Source organism: Balaenoptera acutorostrata, chromosome 7 (assembly GCF_949987535.1).
Source record: "Balaenoptera acutorostrata chromosome 7, mBalAcu1.1, whole genome shotgun sequence".
Taxonomy (NCBI): Eukaryota; Metazoa; Chordata; class Mammalia; order Artiodactyla; family Balaenopteridae; genus Balaenoptera; species Balaenoptera acutorostrata.
The window spans coordinates 19050239-19072631 of record NC_080070.1 but is presented as its reverse complement, the minus strand read 5'-3'; the positions used below and the strand labels follow the sequence as shown (position 1 = coordinate 19072631).

Here is a 22393-nt window from a genome sequence, read left to right as displayed (position 1 = left end):
AGATTTCTTGTGGGAGACGGAGGGAATTGTCCAGTCCTGTTGGGTAGAAGTAGAGAAAGATAACATTTGTCTCAGATGGTCCTTCTTCCATCCACACTGGATCTTCTCTGATCACACACTCTTTCCATTTTGTCAGGTCCTCACCCTTATCCCAGACAACCATGACCCTCTTCTTCCACCTGGTGCCCCGAGAGACCAGCGCCTCTTTCTTCTTTGCCCCAGCACTGCAGGCTCTCACTTCAGCCACACCCTATTCATAAAAAAATTGGCATTAAGGCACTAAGGCAGGCTATGGCTTAAGGTGTTAGCCCTTTAAGGGTAACTATTGCTTCTATAGTGTCGAAGCCTTAATACAAATGTGTGACTAAGTTGAGGACTTCACGTTCAGGGCAGGTCCCCTCTCCCTGCTAGTCAGGCTGACCCTGGTGAAGGGCACCACTGGTCTGAGGACAAAGAGGGGCAGTAGCCTTTCCCAGTGTCCCATAGGTGACCGGATACTAGTGCCCTGGGGAGAGAGTTCTCATCTGTACAGCAGTTTCTTAAAAAAAAAAGTTTAAGGATAGTACAAAACCTGTGTACATGCTTTGCAGAATTAACAAATGTAATAATTTTGTCATAATTGCTTCAGATCTTCTTTTATATATTGTCAATAAATTTCAAGTTCTTTATTTTGTGGCTAGTACCATTTTCTCTCCCTTCTTACGGGCAACCACTATGTTGAATTTGGTGTGGTTCTAGTCTACCATTACATGTATTCATAAATAATTCATATGAATAGAATCATTCCAACTGCAACTTGCTTTTTTTTTTTTTTTTTTGCCTCAAAAAGTGACATTTATTCAAAGAAAGAAAAAAAAAAAAAGAAAAAAATGACAAGATGTCCATCCCTTGACTCCCTTCCCTCCCCCCTCCTGCTGCTCCTCAGCGCCCCCCAAGGATTGAGCCCTGGCTGGGGCTAGGTAGCAGGACAGCCCCTCTCAGATGAGGTCAGCAACGTTGAGGGGCATCTCCTCGATGGAGGTGTTGTAGAAGGTCTCAATGTCTCGAAGAGTCCTCTTGTCTTCCTCTGTCACCATGTTAATAGCCACACCCTTACGGCCAAAACGTCCACCTTGACCGATTCTGTGGATGTAGTTTTCCCTGTTGGTGGGGAGGTCATAGTTGATGACTAAGGAAACCTGCTGCACATCGATGCCTCTGGCCTATGTCCAGAAAGAAGGCAGCTTCAGTGTGTGAATGAGAGGACACCGTAAGTCTATCCAGAAGAGACTTAAGCATACATGTAGGCAGCCAAAGGAAGGCAAGGAAGCAAACATCTCCTCTCCCCAGAAACCTGAGGCGTGCCAGATTTTATTCCAAGTTGCTACTTTCCTGAAGCAACTTGCTTTTTTTTATGCAATTTGTTTTTGAGATCAAATACACCTAGTTCATTCATTTTAGCTGCTATGTAGTATTCCACTCTACACTATAGTTTATATAGCCTCTCCCCCACTAATTGCTGCTGGGGTTTTTGCCAATGATATTACTATTACAGACAATACTGTATAAAGAGCTGCCTTTTATGTGTCTCCTTGCTAAATAATATGAAAGCTTCCCAAGAGGATATACCTAAAAATGGAATTGCTAGGCAGGGAATGCATATGCTAAACATCACTAGATATTGCCAAATCACTCTGCAAAGTGAATGTACCAATTTACTTTCTTATCCAAATGTATACACATTATCAACAACATTTAGTTTTTCAAAATTAAATGTCTTTTCCGGGCTTCCCTGGTGGCGCAGTGGCTGAGAGTCTGCCTGCCGATGCAGGGGACACGGGTTCGAGCTCTGGTCTGGGAGGATCCCACATGCCGCGGAGCAACTAGGCCCGTGGGCCACAACTACTGAGCCTGCGCGTCTGGAGCTGGTGCTCTGCAACAAGAGAGGCCGCGATAGTGAGAGGCCCGCGCATCGCGATGAAGAGTGGCCCCCGCTTGCCGCAACTAGAGAAAGCCCTCGCGCAGAAACGAAGACCCAATACAGCCAAAAATAAAATAAAATCAATTAATTAATTTAAAAAAAATGTCTTTTCCTTTACCAATTTGCCGGCTGTAAACTGGTGTCAAAGTTTTAATTTTCATTTTCCTGGTTACTAATGAGTTTGAGCATTGTTTCACGGTTTTTGGCATTTGCATTTTTTCTTCTGTGGATTGTTATATCCTATTCCCATTTTTCACTGGGTTTCTGTGTGCTTGTGTGTGTGTGTGTGTGTGTGTGTGTGTGTTTCTTTCTCTCTCTCTCTCCCTTCCACACCCGCCTCCATTGATTTTCAGGCATTCTTTGGTATTCTAGATTCTAATCCTTTGTTTTATACATTGCACATCTTCTCTTGGCTTGTCTTTGTACTTTGTATATGGTGGCTTTTGTTGAACAGAAATTTTTACATCTTGAAGTAACCAAATTTTCTTTAGTTTAAATTTCTTTAGTTTAATTCTTACTCTATAGAAATATTACTTAGCTTTTTCTTGGTAAACAAAAATGCTCCAAAATCTCAGTGGCTTATAACAACGTTTATTTCTTATTCCTTGGTCAGTAGCAACTCTGCTGGTCCTGGCTGGGCTCACTGGCCCAACATAGCTCTTTGTGTCTCCTCTTCTGGGACTCAAGCTAAAGAGCAGCCACGATCTGGGCTGTATTGGATTCCTATGCTGCTGTAACAAATTACCACAAACTGGGTGGCTTAAAACAACAGAAATTTATTCTTTCACAGTTCTGGAGGCCAGGAGTCCAAAATCAAGGTGTTGACAGGGTTGTTGGCTTTTTCTGGAGGTGCTGAGGGAGAATCTGTTCCATGCCTCTCTCCTAGCTCCTGGTGGTCACTGGCAATCCTTAGCATTCCTTGGCTTGTACATGTATCACTCCAGTCTCTGCCTCTGCTTTCACAGCCCCTTTTCTTTTGTCACTTGTACGTCTCAAATCTTCCTCTGCCTTTTTCTTATAAGGGCACTTGCCATTGGATTTAGGGCCCACCTAGATAATCAGTATGATTTCATCAAGAGATTCTTAACTTAATTGCATCTGCAAAGACCCCATTTCCAAATAAGGTGACATTTCCAGGTTCTGGATGAACATATCTTTGGGAGGAGGGTGGACACCATTCAACCCATTCCATGGGACCCATTGTTATCATGGCAAAGGGCAGACACTCAAGGGTAAAAGCAAAATGTGATGCCTCTTAAAGCCTCCACTTGGGATGGGCCCATCATCACTTTCAGCCACATCCCATGGTTCACAGCAAATCCCAGGTCAAGTCCTCCTACTGAGAGCACTGCAACAACACAAGGCAAAGGACATGAGTATTTAATCCCAGTCAAAGAGGAAGTGAATACTTGGCTACAACAATCCAACCTATTACAAACTACATTATTTTTGAAGTCAAATAATACATGTGGCTTTTAACAAAAAGCAGTCATCATCCACCTCACGCACTCCTGCAACTGATCCTCCCGCTAAGCAATGACTCTCCATGACTCCTTCTCAGTCTCCTTTTCTGGGCTTTAAGTGGGGTGTCAGTTTCCACACCTCTTCTCTTCACTGTTTGCATCATTTTTTCAGGTAACTTATTCCTGGTTTAAAAATACTATTTATAAACGGATGACTCTCAGGGGTATATCTCAAGCCTCATCCTCTCCCCTAAACACCAGATTTGTACATCCCACGACCTATCTGTACTTCCACTTGGAAGCCTCTGTTCATCTTAATATGCCTAACATATGTCTAGTATGATTCCCACCCCTCCTTGAAATTTATAACTCCCTCAGTGGTCCCCATTTCATTAAACAACACTACCACTCAGTTATTCAGACCATGAAAGGAGATATCCTTGATTCCTCTCTTTTTCTCACATCCCTCATCCAAACCATCCGTGAGTCCTGATGTGTCCAAAAATTCAGTGCTTTCTCAGTCCCCTGACCACAACTCCCCTAGTCCAAGGAAGCACCTCTTGCCTATGAGGAGGCAACAACTCCCTCCTGCTTCTACCCTTGCAGTCTCTCTGCCTAGTCTGCACAGGGCAGCCAGAGTGACTTTTTTCTGTCTGCTGAACATCTTCCGATGACTTTCCATCTGACTTAGAGCAAAACCCAAAGTCCTTACCATGGCTATAAGGCTCTGGATGATCTGATCTGCCATTGGTGGTCACTTCTCCCCAGTTACTCTGAAATCTTTCTTATTTCTTTAGTACGCACCTGCTATGCTTGCAGTTGGGCATGTCCTTCCTTCATATATTCTCACTGCTTGCTCCTTCATTTTATTCACCTCTCTATTGAAAAACTTCTTCAAAGAGGACTTCCTGATTTCCTCTCTTCCTCTACACGTTCTTATTTTTCCTGTACAGCACTTTCCACTGCCTGATATTACATATTTATGTATTAGCTAATGCGTTTATCTGTCTCCCTTTATCAAAATGTATTTTGTTCACAATGAATGTCTAGAACATGCCCTGGCATGTGGGTGACACTCAATAACTATTTGTTCAGTGAATGAATGAACTATTGTGGGGGGAGTTGGTATTTACTTTCATATTCCTAACAATATACTAATTCTACTATTTATTAAAATTTCAATAGTAGACATTTATTATTGATTTCCTGCTAAGCAAAATGAAGATTTAGCTCTCTTGTCTACCATCATCCATCCTACTAATATGTTCTTGCTCATTCTCCTCTGAAACTAATTACATCATCATTGTTTTGGTGAAATCAATATGCAGTGTTTACATAATTATGACTGTGTAAATTTTTTCTCACAGTTGAACTATATAGTGTACAATAACCACTTTTCCTTTCTCATACAAATATTTTATTTTTCCTGAAATTATAATGACCTCAATCTTATATTTACTTATTTCCTATGTACCTATCATAAATGCTTTCCCCAAGAATATATCAGGTAATCTATCTACTTGTCTTTTTCTTAAAATATCCTTCCTGGAGTCCTCTGCTCCAACCTCTACTGATTGTTTTCTTGAGCAGCTATTGTCCTGGAATTTTCTTTCACCATCATCATGGGACCACTTTCCCCTGTGTCATGGGTTTGCATCCTCTATTTTCTGATCCTTCTCTTCGAAGCTTCTTGGTTTCTAGTTTCAACCCCAACTTTTTTCCCCCTTTGAAGCATATAATCTCAAGAACTTAATAACTTCAGAATGAAATGTGTTTTCATTCATTGTACTGGATGCCCAGTGGGCCCTTTGAATCTGGAAACTTTTGCCCTTCAGTTTGAGGAAATTTTAACGTGTTATTTCTTTCGTAATGTCATGCCTACAATTTTCTGCAACACTCAGATGTTGGATATTTGATTGATTCTCTAACATTCTTATCTTTTCTCTCCTTTTTTCCGTCTTGTCTTTTTCTTCTGCTTTTCTGCAAGATTATTCTAAACTTTATCCTCCATTTCTTGAATTGAATTTTTAAAAATTTCTCTCATAGTATTTTTCACTTACAACAGTTCTTTCCTGTTCCCTGCAAATACCTTTTTACAGCACATTTCTCTTGTTTTGTGGCTACAGCATCTTCTCTTATCTCTCTGAGAATGGTAATTATAGTTTTCTTGAAGTTATATGGTAATTATAGTTTTCTTGAAGTTTTTTTCCCTTTCTCACCCTGCCTCTTTTTCCTCTGAGTTTCCTTTTTCTGTTGTCCTAATCTCTCTTTCAGAGCCTTTCCTTAACTTGATGTTCGTATTTAAGAGTGAGATGCTAAACAGCCAGTTGAAAGTTCCTTTGCACAGTTCACAAAAGGGCCTTGGGTGTTAAGACAGACATTTCCGGAGTTCCTCAGATGTTGTGCCTTTAGATTTTTTTCCGTGAGCGTGCCAGTTTCCCTGGAGTGGAATCCCCCAGTTTCCTTTCTGTGGAGTACAAACCTGACTGTGAGAGTCCTGGAGCCCCGCAGAGTGAGGGGTCGGGGCTCAGTGTTCCTTGAGCAGACGTTCATTTCAAAGTCTGTTTTCAGCACATGGCATCTTTTCTGTCCACTGCTTTGCCTGACATTCTGAGGCCAGCCTTTCTCTTCAGAAAATAAACTTCCAGTTTCTGTCTGGTTGAAGGAGGGGTGTGCATCTGGGTTGGGGGGTGGGGTGGGGAGAGGAGTATCTGGGCTTCTAACTGTTCCTTACTCAGATTTTCAACCAAACCTCTTTTCTGCTCCATCCCTCACCCTCAGAGTTTCCCAGAGCTTCCAAATCCTGAGTTTTTCCTGGTTTTGAGGCTTGAATCGGCTTCTTTCTTGTCCATCGGCCTTCCGCTCTACAGGGCCAGAGTTCAGTTTCTCATCTCTGGTAAGTCAATTATCAACCATCCATCCATTTTCCATATTTCAGAATTTGGCTGACATCGGACTATGTTGATTCCTTTCCAGCAGTCTTTGCCCTGTAGGATTTATTTATGACTTTTTCTTTCTTTATTATTATTTTGATGAGGTTTGGGAAAGAGGCAGAAATAAATGAAGGTTGTGCATTTGATCTGAGGAGTTTAACCGTATCCTCAAAATTTTTCAGTCTTTTCATTTGTACATTTTGTTTTTTATGATTTAAGAATCCTGCCATACTCTATCTTAAAAATATTCTCCTACAATTTTTCCTAATCATTTTCAAGTTTTGTTTTTCACATAGTCTAGTTTCTTTGGGTGTGGGTGGGAATTCTGAATCTAATTTTATTATTTTCACATAATCAACTGTAACCTTACCATGGATAGAATAGTCCACCATTTCCCGCCTGATCTGTAATGCCTTCACTATTATTTTTAAAAGTTTCCATAAATGCTTGGGACTGTTTTTAGGCTTTCTACTTTATTCTATTGGTCTATTTGTCTTGTGTTAATTAGAATTGCCCTATAAATATATTAGTCCTTTTTTTTAGACCTTTACTTTTCCATATGACTTTTAGGATTGTTTTGTCAAGTTCTACAAAATATATCATTTAGGGATTTTAGTTGGAATAATAACTGCATAGGTTAATTTGAGGAGAGTTTACATCTTTATAGTTTTTAGGTTTGCCATTTATAAAAGTGATATATTTCACCATTTAGGCAGGCCTTTTATGTCCTTAAATCCAGGAAATAAAAATTTTGTAATATTCTTGCACATGTTTTGTTACATTTATTCCCAGCTAGTGCACACTTTTGTTAGTAATATGAGTAGCATATTTTCCCAGTATATTTTAAAATGAAAGATGGCTGGTTACAGGAACTCTGGATTTTTGCATACGGAACTTGATTCCAATAATCTTGTGAAACTCTTTTATTAGTTCTAATATATTTGATGATTCTCTTGAAATTTCTACATAGATAATCATGTCATAGCAAATAAAGACATTTGTTTTTCTTCTAATTCCAGTAGCTCCTATTTCTTTTTTTCTATTTCTTTGTCTTGGTTAGGACTTCCAGCCCATTTTTTAATTGTAAAAGAGATAGTATTCCTTCTTGTCTTTTCATTGATTGTACCGGGAATACTTTTAAATATCATCATTAAGCGTGATGTTTGCTCTATATTTCTGGTTAAGTGTCTCTCATTATGTTTATAAAGATTCTATTGCTAGTTTATTAAGAGCTTTTTTTTCTATAAGTGATTACTAATTTTACCAAGTATTATTTTTTATCTATTGAGATGATCTTTCTCTTTTCTTTTTTCTATTTTTCTAAAAACTTTTAAACTGCTAGTAGTGTATAACATGTCAATAGATTTTCAGATTTTGACCATCACAGCATTGGGCTTGTCTTCTTTTTCTTTGCACGGTTAGATTCAATATGCTAATTTTTTCATCTACGTTCATAAGTACATTTAGTCTAATTTTCTTTTCTTTTCTTTTTTTACTGTTTTTGTTGTCCAATTTTGGTATCAACAATCTACCAGTCTGATCTGATTGTTTTATAAACTTGAGTCTCTGGACATACTTCATTTGAGGAACAGAAGGTGTGTGTGTTGGTGGTGGGTGCGTTGTTCTACTGTCTTTTAAAATGTTTGAAGTATCTGTTCAATTCAATAAAGTAGATATTTTAAGCTGGAAGAATGTATATTTTTCATGGAACTCAATGAAGTGATTTTAATTTTGAGTGAAAAAAGTATGGCCTGCTTTTACTTTTCCCAAATTGACACACTAGCAAAATAAAACTGCTTACTACTGATCTACATGATCGCAAATACTCAGTTGGAACTGAAAAAATACAGTGAATCATCCAGATGTTTCCAAATGTCTTTTTAGATTTGTTATGGTTTGATCAGGTAGATATATCCTATGCTAGGCAAGCTGTTCTTTATCTGGGATGATCCAAGTGGGAAATAAATTCCACAGAAATTTCCTATATAAATCCTGTATGTTTAGTGTCATTTACAAATGACTTCTGGAAAAAGTGAATTCAAGTAAAGTTTCCCATGGCAGAGATTGGCAACATATATCTCTTTTCTCTCTTTTTATTCCCTTTCATTTCTTTTTTATTCCTGCCTATTTTTTAAAAAGTAAAAGGACAATGAAAAAAGAATTTTTCTGTATCATGGTGTATATTACATGAAATTTGTTAAATTATTCTTTCAACTATAGATTTCCTGTACAATAAGGCTATTTTCAAATACACAAAATAGGCTAAATGATTGCTCATCCACAAAACCCTGTATTCAGAATTTATCTAGGGAAACATATGTCTCTTTTCTAAAGACATAATCCAAAAATATTTAGCCATTTATCTCCTAAAAACCATGCAAAATGCATGTCCTTTCCATGTTTCCTGCTGATAATATTTTCCCCATTCATAGCACAACTTTTCTTTCCTCTGGAAAGCTGGTACTTATTTTATTCATCAGTGGCAAATTATGCCCTGATGCTGCTCAACCAAAGGGTATTACTCAAACAAGCAGGGAGAATGCTGCTTAGGATATAATCAGCAGTGGCCATGGAAAGCAGCACATTAAAACAGGCCTCATTGCATTGAGTTACGGTCCATACTGCCTAGAGATCACAGGCGCCAAACATCTCTGGACACAGGTCATATCTTCACACAGATTTCACCAGCTGAGTTGTTTTCAGAACTCACTGATGTCTGCCCTACAGTGTCTTCAAGCTCAGCAGTTTACCAGACTGCGAAGTGTTATTCTATCTTTACAACCTGTCCCCGGCAGCCCAAATGGGTTGTGTTCCCGAAGTTTATTTCCAAATCATTTATTTGGGATCAGAAAACATTTTCCCATAGGAACAATTTTATAAACAGTGGTGTTCCACACATGCCTGGTTGAACCACAGCGTACTTGAAATGTAGCATTGACTGTCCTACTCCCACAAGCCATTATTTATTCTGCTTCCCTGGGAAAGTGCATTCTGAGTTTTAACTTGGGATGCCTGAAGCTCACCTCTCCCTCTGCCTGGCAGCCTTTGCTGTAGCTTTTTTTAGTCTGTAATGCAGTAGCAGTTGGGAAGAGGGGACAGAGTAGCCTTCCCCAAAAAAAGATGAGTGTAGGTTGATATAGATGTCTCTGGGTAACTTGTTAGTGCTTCAGGCCTGAGGAAGGAAGCCACCATAGGGATCAATCCCTTCCCAAGCCTTCTGAGTGAGGCACAAAGGGCAGGGACTTTTTTCCTAAGTAGAGATCATTTCTAATTTGGATCTTCATAAATAGGGAAAGGCTTATACGGCAAAATCTAAGATTTTTGAAGACCATGCTTCTGGACTTGTAATTAGCCAGGGAAAATATTTGAACTCCTCTTGGTCAGTGATGAAACAGTCTCCAAACACAGAGCAGTAATGAATGAGGCAGAGCACCTAGAGCACCTAGACCCAGGCCTGACAAATAGGAAGTGCTCATAGTCTCTTGCTGTTGAATTAAGCACTGATCGACTAATTGAGTGAATTCTATATTGAGAAGTATAAGACCACAGAGTATATATACACATGGGCTAGTTAATTTCATTTTAATTCAGCATCTCCTAATTCTGACCCTCTCATAGCACACATCCTACGCAAGGTAGAGTTGGGTGGAGTCCTTTCAAGAAGTCACTATAACATCAGTGTCATCTCTGTGGGCATATGCATCCGTCTACACCAGCTCCAAAGCAGGTGCTGGGTTCCTTCATACCCTCTCTGTTGTGCTCAGTTTCTAGCAATATCTCTCCGTTGCCAAATCTGAATAAACAAAGAGGAGGGGGAGGGAGAGAGAAAGGTGATGTGGAAAACCAATGAGGATAGCCAAGCCCATAGGACCCTGCCTGGCTGAGTTTCTGGCACACTTGTTCTGGCAAACATTACCTACTAAAAAAGACCTAAGTTTTTTTTTATTAGTTGTTTTTATAACACACGTAGACGTATTTTAGGAGGCTGTGCCTCTTTCACATTGAAATCTAGCCTGTACGTCAGACCTGAGTCCTAGCCATTTCAGGCTTTAAAATTACATACACAATTAAACTTCATTTTGTATGTACAACTACTTTTAAAAGAAATACGCTATCAAGGATCCCTCAATTAAAAAGCCTTCCCTACCTCCACCCCAGTAAACTTACGGACTGTTAAGTTTAAGTTTCATGGACCGTGCTTTCTTTTTTAAAGTTCCATTTGTGTTCTACAAGACAGCCTCTTTCTCCAAGATTAACATTTCTTATGATTGTTCCTGACAATGGATTCACTTCCAGAGGCCCTGCTAAGGATAACCAAAAAAGGGCATGTAGCAGGCTGGTTTTGGCAGCCTGCACGCAGCTTCAGAGCTTTTTAGGTCTTGGTTTTTCTGATGAGTGATTTCCTGAGCATGCCTAGGGAATGACAGGCATCTCCACAGGCAGGCTGCATCCACCTCGGCTGGGGTGTCGTCATTGGCTGCCTATTAGAAAAACTACAGGACAATGCATACCACCGATGCCGACTGTAAACATAGGGGATATGTGTTCACTTAGCATGGACTTCTGGGAGGGGCTAAGGAAGGGCGGTCTGGAGTTTTATTGAATAGAGCAGTGTGTATTAGGCTGCCTGCCTGCCTGCCCTCTTGCTGTGCTCCTGCTTAAAGAAATCAGTCCTTCCTTTCCGACTTAGTCCCTGGGAAGAAGTTTCAGCCTGAGAGGTAAGGCACAGAGGGCTTTCTTATAATCTCCTCCAGAGAGTATGGGGACTTTCTCCGGGTTTCAGTCAACATTCCTGGCCAATGTAGCTGGAGATGCAAGATTGTAAATGCCAATAAACCATGCAAATTCTCAGAGCCAGACCGGGCTTTGCTGCCCTGCAGATGTTCCCGGAAGACAAACAGGATGAGATCTCAAGTTTTGTTCTTAGAGTTGGGACGAGAGGAGAGATTATATAGAGACTTACATTCAGGGACCACTGGCAACTTTGATAAGATAGCCTTTTGTTCAGGAGTGTCATGGGGGTTATACCTGATAGCCATAGGTCAGTGTCAGTAGCCGTTCTGTGCCTCATACCAGCAGTCTCTCCTGCATCTTTTATTATCAGAGATTTAAAGAGGTTTTGCTTTAAAAAGAACAATAACTTTTTAGGTTGATGAGAAGCCAAAAAGTGATAATTTTTAACCAAAGTCATTTACGTTTTATTCTGCTACCAGTGTTTAAGACTAGACTTCTAGAGCTGCAAGGAAATAAGGTCGGAGGGGGGAAGAACACTGGCATTTAGCACCGGCTGGGTTAATGTAACTGATCTGATATTTGCTGAGACAGAAGATGCCTCCCATGATCTGTTTCCTATAAAACCTAATAATGAGAGAATGCATGTGCTAGAGGGTGTGTTTTTAGAAATCGCATTTAACATCTGACCAAACTATTTCTTAAGAAATCTTATTTTCTGTTTGAAAGCATGCCTGAGCGTCACTAGAGAATTTGAAAAAGGTGTAGGTTGCAAGTGTGTTCTGAAAAGGGAGGAAACAGCCTTTCATTTCAAGATAGTCCGACATATTGGGGCATCTTAAACAGTAGTACAAGGCAGCTAGTTGGTAGTAGCCTGGAATTCCTTTTAGAGAGAGCTGATTGTAAAGGGTGGGGGAATTTTAGTGCTGTAGCAATACATGGTCAAAAAAATGGGTGAGAACAAAGTACTTGGTATTCATGGATCCCTTCGGTTAATAGAGCTATGCAGATGGACTTGTAAACTGAAATAGTAAAATCCTTCTAATGTGTTTGGCAAAACCAGACATGGATGTCTAGAACTTAAGTGAAGACTAGGTGGTATGTAGCAAGAAGGGCAAATCTGATCTTTTTTTAAAAATAAACCTGGATGTTAAAGGTTTCCAGCTCCAAATGACTGACTCAGTTTGATTTTATTCCATGGATAGAGGTGGTTTTGTGCTGCGATTCATTAAGTAATCTTCTCTCTTTGTATTTAAAAGTTTGGGGATAATTTTCTTGAGAATGCCTCCCTCTCCTTCTAGAAGTGATATATGAGTACAGAATTCCCTGTGAATTTCTTTTCCTGGAACAGTTCTGAGTAAGTGTGAAAGAAAGGCTGCAGGCGAAAGCTATAGTTTGATTATTGTCCTTCCCTCAAAGAGATCAAGTTCCAAACTATTTTCACAGTGTTTTTAATGTCAATCAAAATATGGAGAGCAATTTCTTTTTCAACTGTTCTCTAAGCCGTGTAGGGAATGCAATTTGGAAGGAAATCTATAATCTTGGGATTTGAGGATAAATTCCATTTTGAAACCAACATCTCCGAATCCCTGAGAGTTCAAACTTTGCTACCACCGCTCTCTGTCCCGTCCTCCTCGTGTGCTCTCTCACCCCCAACAACCAGAAAAACACATTTTTTCGAAATAATGCTTTAAGTGTTCTACTCTACATAGTGATGGAACAAGGGGATTTGGATATTTTACTTTATGTAGGACTTTAGGCCACTCTTTGTGCTACTTTCCTCTTGTTGAATATTAGCTAGAACACATCTCCCCAAATAGGGAGGTAAACGGAGCACAGTGAAACCATGGTGCAAAAATTTTCATTTTATTAAAATCATTCAATAAAGAGAAATACAATGGCAAAAGTCTGCAATAAAAAGTCACTAATAAAAAGTTGATCTTAGCACACACAAGGAATGTACTATGAATTGATCCATAGGTAACAGGCTGGATTGTTTCCATTGTTCAAAACCAGTAGAATGCACAATTTAAATAATTAGGATCAAAAGATTGCTTTAAATAAATACACAATTCTTACATTAAAGTTAAGAGAAGTTTCAAACTGAAGTTTAAAGGATTGAAATGAGATACATATAAGTATGCCCTGACAGTGAGGCTATTAGCAATTCTAATTGGCTCCTATGATTGGCCTGAGGATCTCCTGCTCTGGGGCAGATGGTATAGGGTGGTCCTGTGTTCAGCCGTGGAAAGTTGCAGAGTCCAGCCTACATATTTTCTGTTCTGATAAGTGAAATGTACCTTAGTAGGCCTTTTCTTAGAAACACATGTAGTTGTCTCCATTTGTCATTTTCATGGTAGGATGGTTACTAGTTAGTCATTCTTTAGCAAGACAAAAAAGTGACTTAGACATGGGCATGAGGAGGGATTAGCTGGTTCCCCATCTGCCTGCAGTCTATCACATGTCTCAGAAACGTGGTAGGGTGAGGCCCTGGTGGGAGACAGGGGAAAATGCTGACGAAGTGGTATGCAAATAGCATGGTAGGACTAAGGAGGAGGTTAGAAAGATGCTGCCAAAGAATTTTCGAACTTTAAAAAAGAGTTTTCTGGGTAAATTCTCTCAAAGCCCCAAAATAGAACCATTTGCTCCTTACTGAAAGTCCTTCATCCATCAAGTTAATCCAAGTTTATTATTGGAGAGAGGCTTATAGGTTCTGAGTAGTTGGTTAATTTAAAGAGATACTTGTAGCTCTGGCTTCACTCAAGAGAGGTCAGTCCCAGTACTGTTTCCCCTATTTAAAAAGCCCAAACCTTTGAAGGGAGTCATCAACTCTTTGACCTCATCTGTAGAATGGGCGTTCTAATGTCTCTCGCACCTCCCGGCGGTTAAGATGTGTAAATGAGATGAAGCTGTCCGCCCCCTCTTCTCTGTCGGCTATATACTCCACTGCCTGCAGTTTGAGTCCTCTGGACGTTATGCTCATCTTGGCTGGTATCTCCACTTCTTATCTATTTTCCCTAATTATCTGCTCCTTCCTTCCTCATATTTGAGGACCCTTGAGTGACACCTTCTAGATCCTACTTCTTTCTAAAACCCTGAACCCAGAGTTTAGGGAATACTGGTCCACCCCAATGTTGTCTAAATGTTGGCTTTGGTAATCCGAGACCAGGAGGACACAGGAATCAGGAGGAGAATAAGACGGGTCGTCAGTGGTGTAAGGCCGTATCCAGGAACCTGAAGATCTAGTTGAATGGAAGACCAATGACAAGGTGCTGACAACAGAAAGGCCTTAGTAAATGAGGCAGCTTCTCTGCCTCCAGCCAAAAGCATGGAACTAATCCCAGCATGTCAAGCCTGGGCCTTGTAAGGAGGCTGAGGTAATCAGGAGCACCTGGCTGTGGTTCCTGTTGGTATTGAGACCAGACTGCTCCCTGGATCTGCCCTCTCGTCTCTGTTTGCCTCAGTCTTTAGTACCCCCAACTGGGTCGCCTGTAACTGACCCTGGGTGGCATCCCTAACTAACTTCCCTCCCCCAGGCCTCCGCCTCTACCAGATTCTCTAGTTCTTCCACCCGCGGTCCAAACAGGGGGTTTTCCTGATCCACACTGGCAACTTGCAGTGGCCTGGCTCTAGGATGAGGTCCAGACGAAAGCAGAAGGGTCAAGCCCAGATACGTTCGAGGCAGGGGGACGCCTCGTCACATTTTTAGGCCAAGGGAGAAAGGTTAGCGCAGACAGAGGAGATGGTAGAGCCATTTCTGTGGTAAAGAGCCACTCTGCTTCTCACCCCCAACTCACAGCTGGCTGGCGGTGGGTGAGTGTTGTGAGCGGAGGGGAGAAGGAGAGGGTGACCGGGGGCTGTGAGGCAGGGGTGGTGGGGCTGCCCGGTCAGCTGTTCTTCCCTGTGTTGTTGTTGTTTTTCCCATGGACGTCTTTGAGAACCTGATAAAAACTCTAACCCCTCAAGGTCCTTTGCGAACCCACCTTTCTGACCGACCTGTGAGAAACCCTTGAGCCGGGGGAGGTCGGGGGTGGGGAGTGAGGTAAAGTCTTGATCCCCAGTGGAGACACGGGTGGATGGGACCAGAACACGAGAGGAGGTGTCCTTCCTTGTTTCCCAGATTCTTTGGAAGGAAGACAGGAAGGTGTAAATACACACATATATAGAAGGAGGTTACCTCATATGGCCTCCATTTCAAAGAAAAGGAGATCATCTCTAGAGAAGCAGCTTTCTGTGGGGCGCTTAGGGACTGGGGAATTCAGGAACGGCTGCTGTTAAGTGTATGCTGAGAGCTTAATAAAAGGATTGCTAAACAGCAGTGAGGGAATGGCTGAAGGAAAATGAATATTGGGGGGAATATTTTAGGTGAATAGGGTGTTCTTATTAAGCACTCATTTTGGTATACGGCTTTCCTTTTAAAAAATATATATGTACCAACGATGGCTAACTTGATGATAAATTACTTTTTAATCATTTCCTGAGGCTTCTAGCATTGTTTTGTGAATACGTGGATGAAAGCACTTGACTGTAAGGAAGTCATCTCACTTGGAGAAAGACATATTAAGTAGGAACGTGTAATTAGTTCCTTTTACACCCACATGTAACATTCCCTCTCCCTTGTCTCAAGCAGGGGAACTAGGCAGATTTCACCTGAGTGCTAAAGAGGGGCAGGACCAGAGCAAGCCCGGAACCCCCAACCAGGGACCCAAGGGCCAGAAATATCGAGGACTTTAGTTCCACTGGTGTCAGGAGGGTCTAAGCCAGAATGGACATAAAATACACCCATGGGCTAACATGTGAATTATAGACGGGTAAGAAAAAGAGAAACAGCAAAAATCAGAAGTCAGGAGGTTAAAAACCAAGAGCTTGCTTAGCAAGGCAGTGTACAGACAGGTACGGTGACATATGTGAGAGCTCTTGACACTGTGTTCGGAACAAATAGACCCTTATATTAATACGCTTCAGTAGCTTGAGTAAAGGCGCAGAACTATAAGATACATGTGGAATGATAAAGGGATGGAATCACAAGGAAATCCAAGGATAGAAGCCAAGACAGGGCCAGAGTCCAAAGAGAATGGGGCTGGAATCAAGGTGGGTCAAAAAGTCTCAGCAGAGGTCTATGTGCTGCCATTAATGTAACTCAGCTGCAGCACATGTGGCTGCTGCTTTTTGTTGTTCTGCAGACTGGAAAATTCCTTCTGTGCTTCCTGGTTAAATTCTGAGAGAGGAAATCTGATTGGTTCAGCTAATAACTATTGTCTTTGGCAAATCCCTTAGTGGAGGGAACATCAAGGGTTACTGGCATGCCTATGGATGAATTACCAGTGTGTCTGGCTGCAGTAGTCACCCCTGGGGGACAAAAAGCCCAGTGGGCAATTTTAGTTAGAAGAGAAAGTTAGGCATGGAAAGCAAATTAGCTGAAATATCCAACAGCTATCAATGAATATCATTTGAATTTTTATGTGACTGAATTCCTAGAGAGGCAGACACCCACTGTCAGGGTCATACAGTTCCTGATGATCACTTTGGCGTGGCCTGATGAACCGATCTTGAAGGAGTTGGCCTGGAAGCTTGTACCACCGATAATTGAAAAGATAAGAATTATCCATTTTAGAAAGATTCTAAAGAAAAACACTTGAGTATTTTCATATGAGTCATAGGTGTGATATGGCTTCCCACAAAGTAAGGCAATCTTTAAAATTAAATATGTAATGACTTAATAATGTTAATAAATGAAAAGAACTACATCTCAATGTAAATCACAGTACTTAATAAGTTTAATGCATAAAAGCTAGTATACTCTCAATCAAGGACATTTCAGTTCTCGGCAATGTTTGCAATGTAATCTTTCAGTCACTGAACACATGTCTCAGTGTCTGTCAAGGGGAGTGAGAGAAGTTCTGGGCTGTTCTTCAGGGAAGTATTGACAAATATGCAAACAGGGGTGAGCATCAAAGGCCAGAGGTGGTCGAGAGAACAGAATATGAGGAACAGATAAGGGATCTGGAGCTGTTTATACCAAAGGAAAGAAAATGTAGCGGCCACATGGATGTCTTTCAAACATTTGAAGAACTTTTACGTAGAGAGGGGAGAAGGCATTTGTGTTTCTCAAGATAGCAGAACTGAATACATAAGATTCATAGATTTTTTTAAAGCTGTGCAGGGCCTTAGGAGTCATTTAGCCCAGGGAGTGCCAATAATTTTTCCTCTGTTTGCCAGCTTTAAACAATTGGTAGTGACCATCTGGAATACTGTGTTGAGAAGGATTCTGAGGCTGAGTTTAAACTCTCTGTGGGCAAAAAACGCTGTCATTGATAGTGACGTCTGTTGTGGAAGAAAAGGGCCATTGCTACTCAAGTACCATGTATTTCATGTGATTGATATGGTCTGTAGGTTCCTAACCTCTGCACCTTGGATCCCTGGGAGGCCACTAAATTATTGCAATAGGTAAACAAGTCCATATATGCAGCAAATGATTTTGACAAACTGAGTAAACAATGTGTGCTACTATTTTTCTAATTATATAGACGCGTTATGATGACACAAATGTTAATTTATTTTAAATAGTTATTGAATTTATAGTAGCTTTTGGTATTGTGTTTTCTCAATCAGTGGACCTAAAACATGTAATTATATTGTGTGTGGGAAGTTTGGGGCAAGAAATTTGGGATCTTGAGAAGAAATTCTTAAAAAGAAAATGAACCAGTAATCTATTTTTCATTTTCCAGATGAGAAACTAAAGCTTAGCCACACCGAGTAAGATGATACACGTATTTGTAGGTTTCTTTGATTCATGTCAGTAAGATTCGTAAGGGCAGGAAACATTTATTTTTTTCATTAATATACACCTAGTGTCTGGCACAGCACAGAAGCCCAGTAAATATCTGTTGAATGAAAGAACAAACCAAGTGACTTGACCAAGGTCGCCCAGTTAATTAGTGGCAAAGGTGGTTCCAGAACACACATCTCCTGAGTCCCACACTGTTAACCTTTCAGTACACCGGATTGTTTCTCCTGACAGCACGAATGTGCCATTTTAACAGTGTACGGATTTGGATTGTACAGTGCAGCCTGATTTGCCTATAATCCAGGAGATCTTAACCAGCGTCTTAATTGGAGTCAACTGTAGGGTTTTCTGAAAACATACATCCCTGAGACCCATCCACTGGGGTCCAGTTTGTGAAAACTCCCTGATGATTCTGCTAAAACACCCTGACTGAGAAACAGTTCTGCACATCTATGCTTAAAATAACTTATAGTAGATTCATGGAGTCACTTATTGCTGAGAAGCCTAGTTGTTTAGTTTCAAATAATTTCTTTCTAAAAGTTACAGCTGTCTATTCCAAATAATCAGTTTTGATGAAGAGTCCCTCCAGAAGCACTAGAATATTTATCTGAAAATTCCTCCAGCTTCCAGTACTCTTGGTTTGGCTGCAAAGTTATCAACCCTGCAAGGTCAAGCTTTCTGATGAGATTTCCAGTGTTTGCTTTTGTAAAGCATTGAAAATGTGGCAAGAATAAAATTTCTCATGGTATTTCCACTTCCTGTTCCAGCCACCATTACTAAGTGAAATTTAGGCTTCGGGGGAGGGGTAAATTGAGGAAAAATTGTCTCTTTAAGTATTCCTGTCCTTAGGATGTTTTGAAGATTGGTTGCTTTAGATATTTAACTTACCAAGAAAAACAGAAAATGTTTTTCTGTCTTCTCTACTTTGTGGTAAAGAATGTACAAATCCTGTGTGGGAATAGCGGAGAAGCTTCCTCCACTCCCACTGTCCATCTCCTCTGAGGCTGGGGCCTTAGGTGCTTCCCTGGGTGGCCCTTTCAGAAGCCTGTGAGCCCTAAGAGACAAGAGACCTCAGGTTCATGGAAAAGGGGAATAATTTGCTTTTGCAGGACAGAAAATCCATCTCTAGGGTCTTCCTTTACTCAACAGTCAGGAGTTACATCCTCTGTATTGCGCAGAAGAATCTACCATATTTAGAGCACTGAGTACATAAATTATGTTCACTAAGGATTGTAGGGCTAAAACTATCTCTGCATGAGCAAACTGGTCCAATAAGAATGCCAGAATTGTTGCTATATTTATACCGATGGTATTTGGTTTACAGAGCAGCGCTTCCACTGTGTACAGGAAAGCAGAGCTTGCTGGAAAAGAGCAGCTAAAAAGGAATTAGATTAGGACCCACATCTGCATAATGACACGACAGTGACTCAGTCTCCTTTGCCTCTGAACTGTCTCCCTTCTCCATGCTCCCTACACAGTGGTGTGTGCAGCCAGCTCACACTAGCTCCCAAAAGCCAACTGTTAAATTTTTAAGATTTTGAGAACTAGTTGTTACTCACTGTCATTATTAAAAATTAAATTATATAGACTTTCGGTTAAATAAATTATATCAAAACCATGGTAATAAATACTCAAAACTCATCCCTTCCTAATTATTTTACGTTTTACTATTATCTGTGCTCTCAAGGTTAGTTACATCTGTTGTATCCATATGATGGAAATACTACCAAATGCTGTGCAAGAGAGCTTCTTCTCCCAGTTCTTCATTCACGGATGTCATGTTGGGAGCTTGAGATCAACCACGATGGAAGTATTTACACTCTGGAAATTAGCAAATGCTACAAATCAGACTCTCCTCACCTGCCAACTCCCAAGGCTTGTTATCAAATATTTACTAGCACACCACTGACCCTAAGGTATCAAGTCAGTAAAATTAGCCTCTACCCTGAAGAGCCAATCAGGATACCTTTGTTGTTTAGTTACATGCATATTCATAACGTATGCTTATGACTGCCTATTTATTTCTTCACTCGTTTATTATTTCCTGTGCTCCTAGAACATAAGCACCATGAAATCAGAGACTGTGTCTGCGTTTTTCAGGTGCTGTGACTTGAGCCTAAAAAAGTGCCTTGACCCACATATAGTGGATGCTTCATATGTGAGTTAAATGAGTAAAGGAATAAATGTCCATAATTTCTTCTTGATAAGAAAGCTGAAGCCAATATTCATGTTTGAATTCATTGATTCCTCTCTAATTGTATCAGTACTGAGTGCTTACAGCAGCGCCTGACACAGGCCAAGTAGCAAATCAAATAAATAATCTTCATAACAATCAGATTTACAGATGAGGAAACTGAGTTACAATCAGGCTAAGTAACACATCTAACGTCACACAGCTAGTAAGTGGCAGGGTCAGGATTCAAACCTGACTCCATAGTCCACGTACTCAACCACCACACCGTGCTGCCTAATTACTCCATTTGATTTTGTGCGAGGCTCTGGGGATGTGACTTATTTGAGAACACACTTTGAAATCAGGAAGACTTGAGTTTGAATCTCAAATTTACCATTTACCAAAGGAGATAATTGTTCCTCCATTTGTAGTTGTTACAAGGACTATAAATAATACCCCTAAACTACTTTGCACATGATAGGCACTAAGTTAAAAATCGTCAGCTATCAGCTGTGGCTTCCTGTGGGGGCTATCTGTAGGCATGCGGCTCTTTTTAGTCCCCATGCCCTTAGCCACCCACTCTCCCCAATTGCCTACTCTACGGCCATCATGTAGATGGAGCAAAAGGAGCGCCATGACATGAAGTCATGTCAAGTTCTTTAATGTCAGGTTCTCCAGGAAGTAGAACTAGGACCAATAGATACAGTTACAGGAAACCCTGTTTCAGGTCAGCATAAGCACTTTCTAAACTAGATCAGTCTCTGGAACTTGGACAACCCTGCTCTGCAGAGGCAGACAACCTCCACCATCCCTTTCAACCGCAGAGTTTTCTCCCCTACCCTTATCATTGGATCTGTGCTGCTTTTATTTTTTTAATAAATTTATTTGTTTATTTATTTATTTTTGGCTGCGTTGGGTCTTCATTGCTGTGTGTGGGCATTTTCTAGTTGTGGTGAGCGGGGGCTACTCTTCGTTGTGGTGCACAAGCTTTTCATTGCGGTGGCTTCTCTTGTTGTGGAGCACGGGCTCTAGGTGCGCCAGCTTCAGTAGTTGTGGCATGAGGGCTCAGTAGTTGTGGCTCACGGGCTCTAGAGCGCAGGCTCAGTAGTTGTGGCGCGTGGGCTTAGTTGCTCCACAGCATGTGGGATCTTCCCGGCCCAGGGCTCCAACCCATGTCCCCTGCATTGGCAGGTGGATTCTTAACCACTGCACCACCAGGGAAGTCCCTGTGCTGCTTTTAATATTCCAAATCATCTTTAGTATGGCTAAAGGGTTTTATTATTCCCGAGGCTGTGTTGTTCTGTAGGTTTTCAGTGTTTTAGACGTGGAGTGAGAGAGGGAGAGAGGAAAGAAGAGAGAATGAGAGAGGGGAGAAGACTGAGACTTATCTAGGGAAAAACGTACTGAACTTAGGAGGGAGAGCAAATAGAAATGATTTATAGTTATCCCAAGCCTTTTAGGTTAGAGATGGTTGGGAAGGTAAGCTAACTCATTCAACTACCTTGCTGGCATACTTGTTAGATGACAAGCACTGTTCTGGTTGAAGGTAACTACCTCAGGGCAGTAAAGTAAATTAAATAAGTTGCCCAAGGTCACACAACTGGCAAAGAGCAGAGCTAAATTCAGCACTGTTCCCTGACTCCAACCCTTTCCATTTCCCTACAGCTGTCTGTTCTGTGTCTGTCCTGGGGAGAGCGATGGAAACCAGAGCAGGAGGTTTCCATAACCAGTCATTATAATTTGTCAGAGAGCCACACTGCAGTTCAAGTAGACAAGCACATTGTCTTTCCCTGCCGTATAAGGAAGTGGGGCTAAACACCATTGCTTTCACTACTGACTCAAGAGGTTATTCAAGTGAGTGTTCGACAGAATGAGAACCTAGGCCTATAGCAGCTTTTAAAAAGAAGAAAAGAAAAGAAACGTGCAGAAATATTTTTGTGTTTTCTTTTTCTGGGAGCAGAGATAGTTTAACAAGCAGGTTACACCCTTTTCTCTAACTCAAGGGGACATAGTCTGGAGCTACGTACTGAAGGATTAAACCGTTTGTCTGAATACGGCAAGCCGTTTTGGTGTTCGATTATGTCAAATTTAGCTACTCAAAAGGCCAAGACAGAGCTGATTCAATGAGGATCAGGTGGGAAGTCCTCCACTTCAGTGATTGACTAAAGAAGTTAGGATCTACTTGCTGTGCCAGCCATTCTCAGTGTATTTATTAATAAGGCTCCACAGTTTAAGTTTGATCTTCCTGCCCAAAACTCAGAATATTTCTGTGATCACCCTTTGCCATACCAATCAGTCCTAGTGGGGATTTCAGACCACAGGCCCTATAACCAACTCCATGGAAGG

General features: G+C 41.0%; 1 protein-coding gene and 1 non-coding gene across 7 annotated transcripts in view; one reads left to right on the top strand and one right to left on the bottom strand.

Annotated features, from left to right (window-relative positions):
- Positions 1–1278: 1278 nt before the first annotated feature.
- Positions 1279–1428, bottom strand: LOC114237060 (small nucleolar RNA SNORA67). Its single transcript, XR_003622855.2, has one exon. It is a non-coding gene; the product is annotated as a small nucleolar RNA SNORA67 (small nucleolar RNA).
- A 4777-nt stretch (positions 1429–6205) lies between these two features.
- CALD1 (caldesmon 1) overlaps positions 6206–22393 on the top strand; it is a 182810-nt gene continuing 166622 nt past the window's right edge. For 2 of the 6 annotated variants that reach the window (XM_057550104.1, XM_057550100.1), the window contains exon 1: positions 10920–11074. The gene's annotated coding sequence lies outside the window, so the exon portion shown is untranslated. Of the gene's footprint in view, positions 6320–10905; positions 11075–22393 lie in introns of those variants that run through there. The other 4 variants (XM_057550103.1, XM_057550102.1, XM_057550106.1 and 1 more) reach the window with 4 other exon arrangements.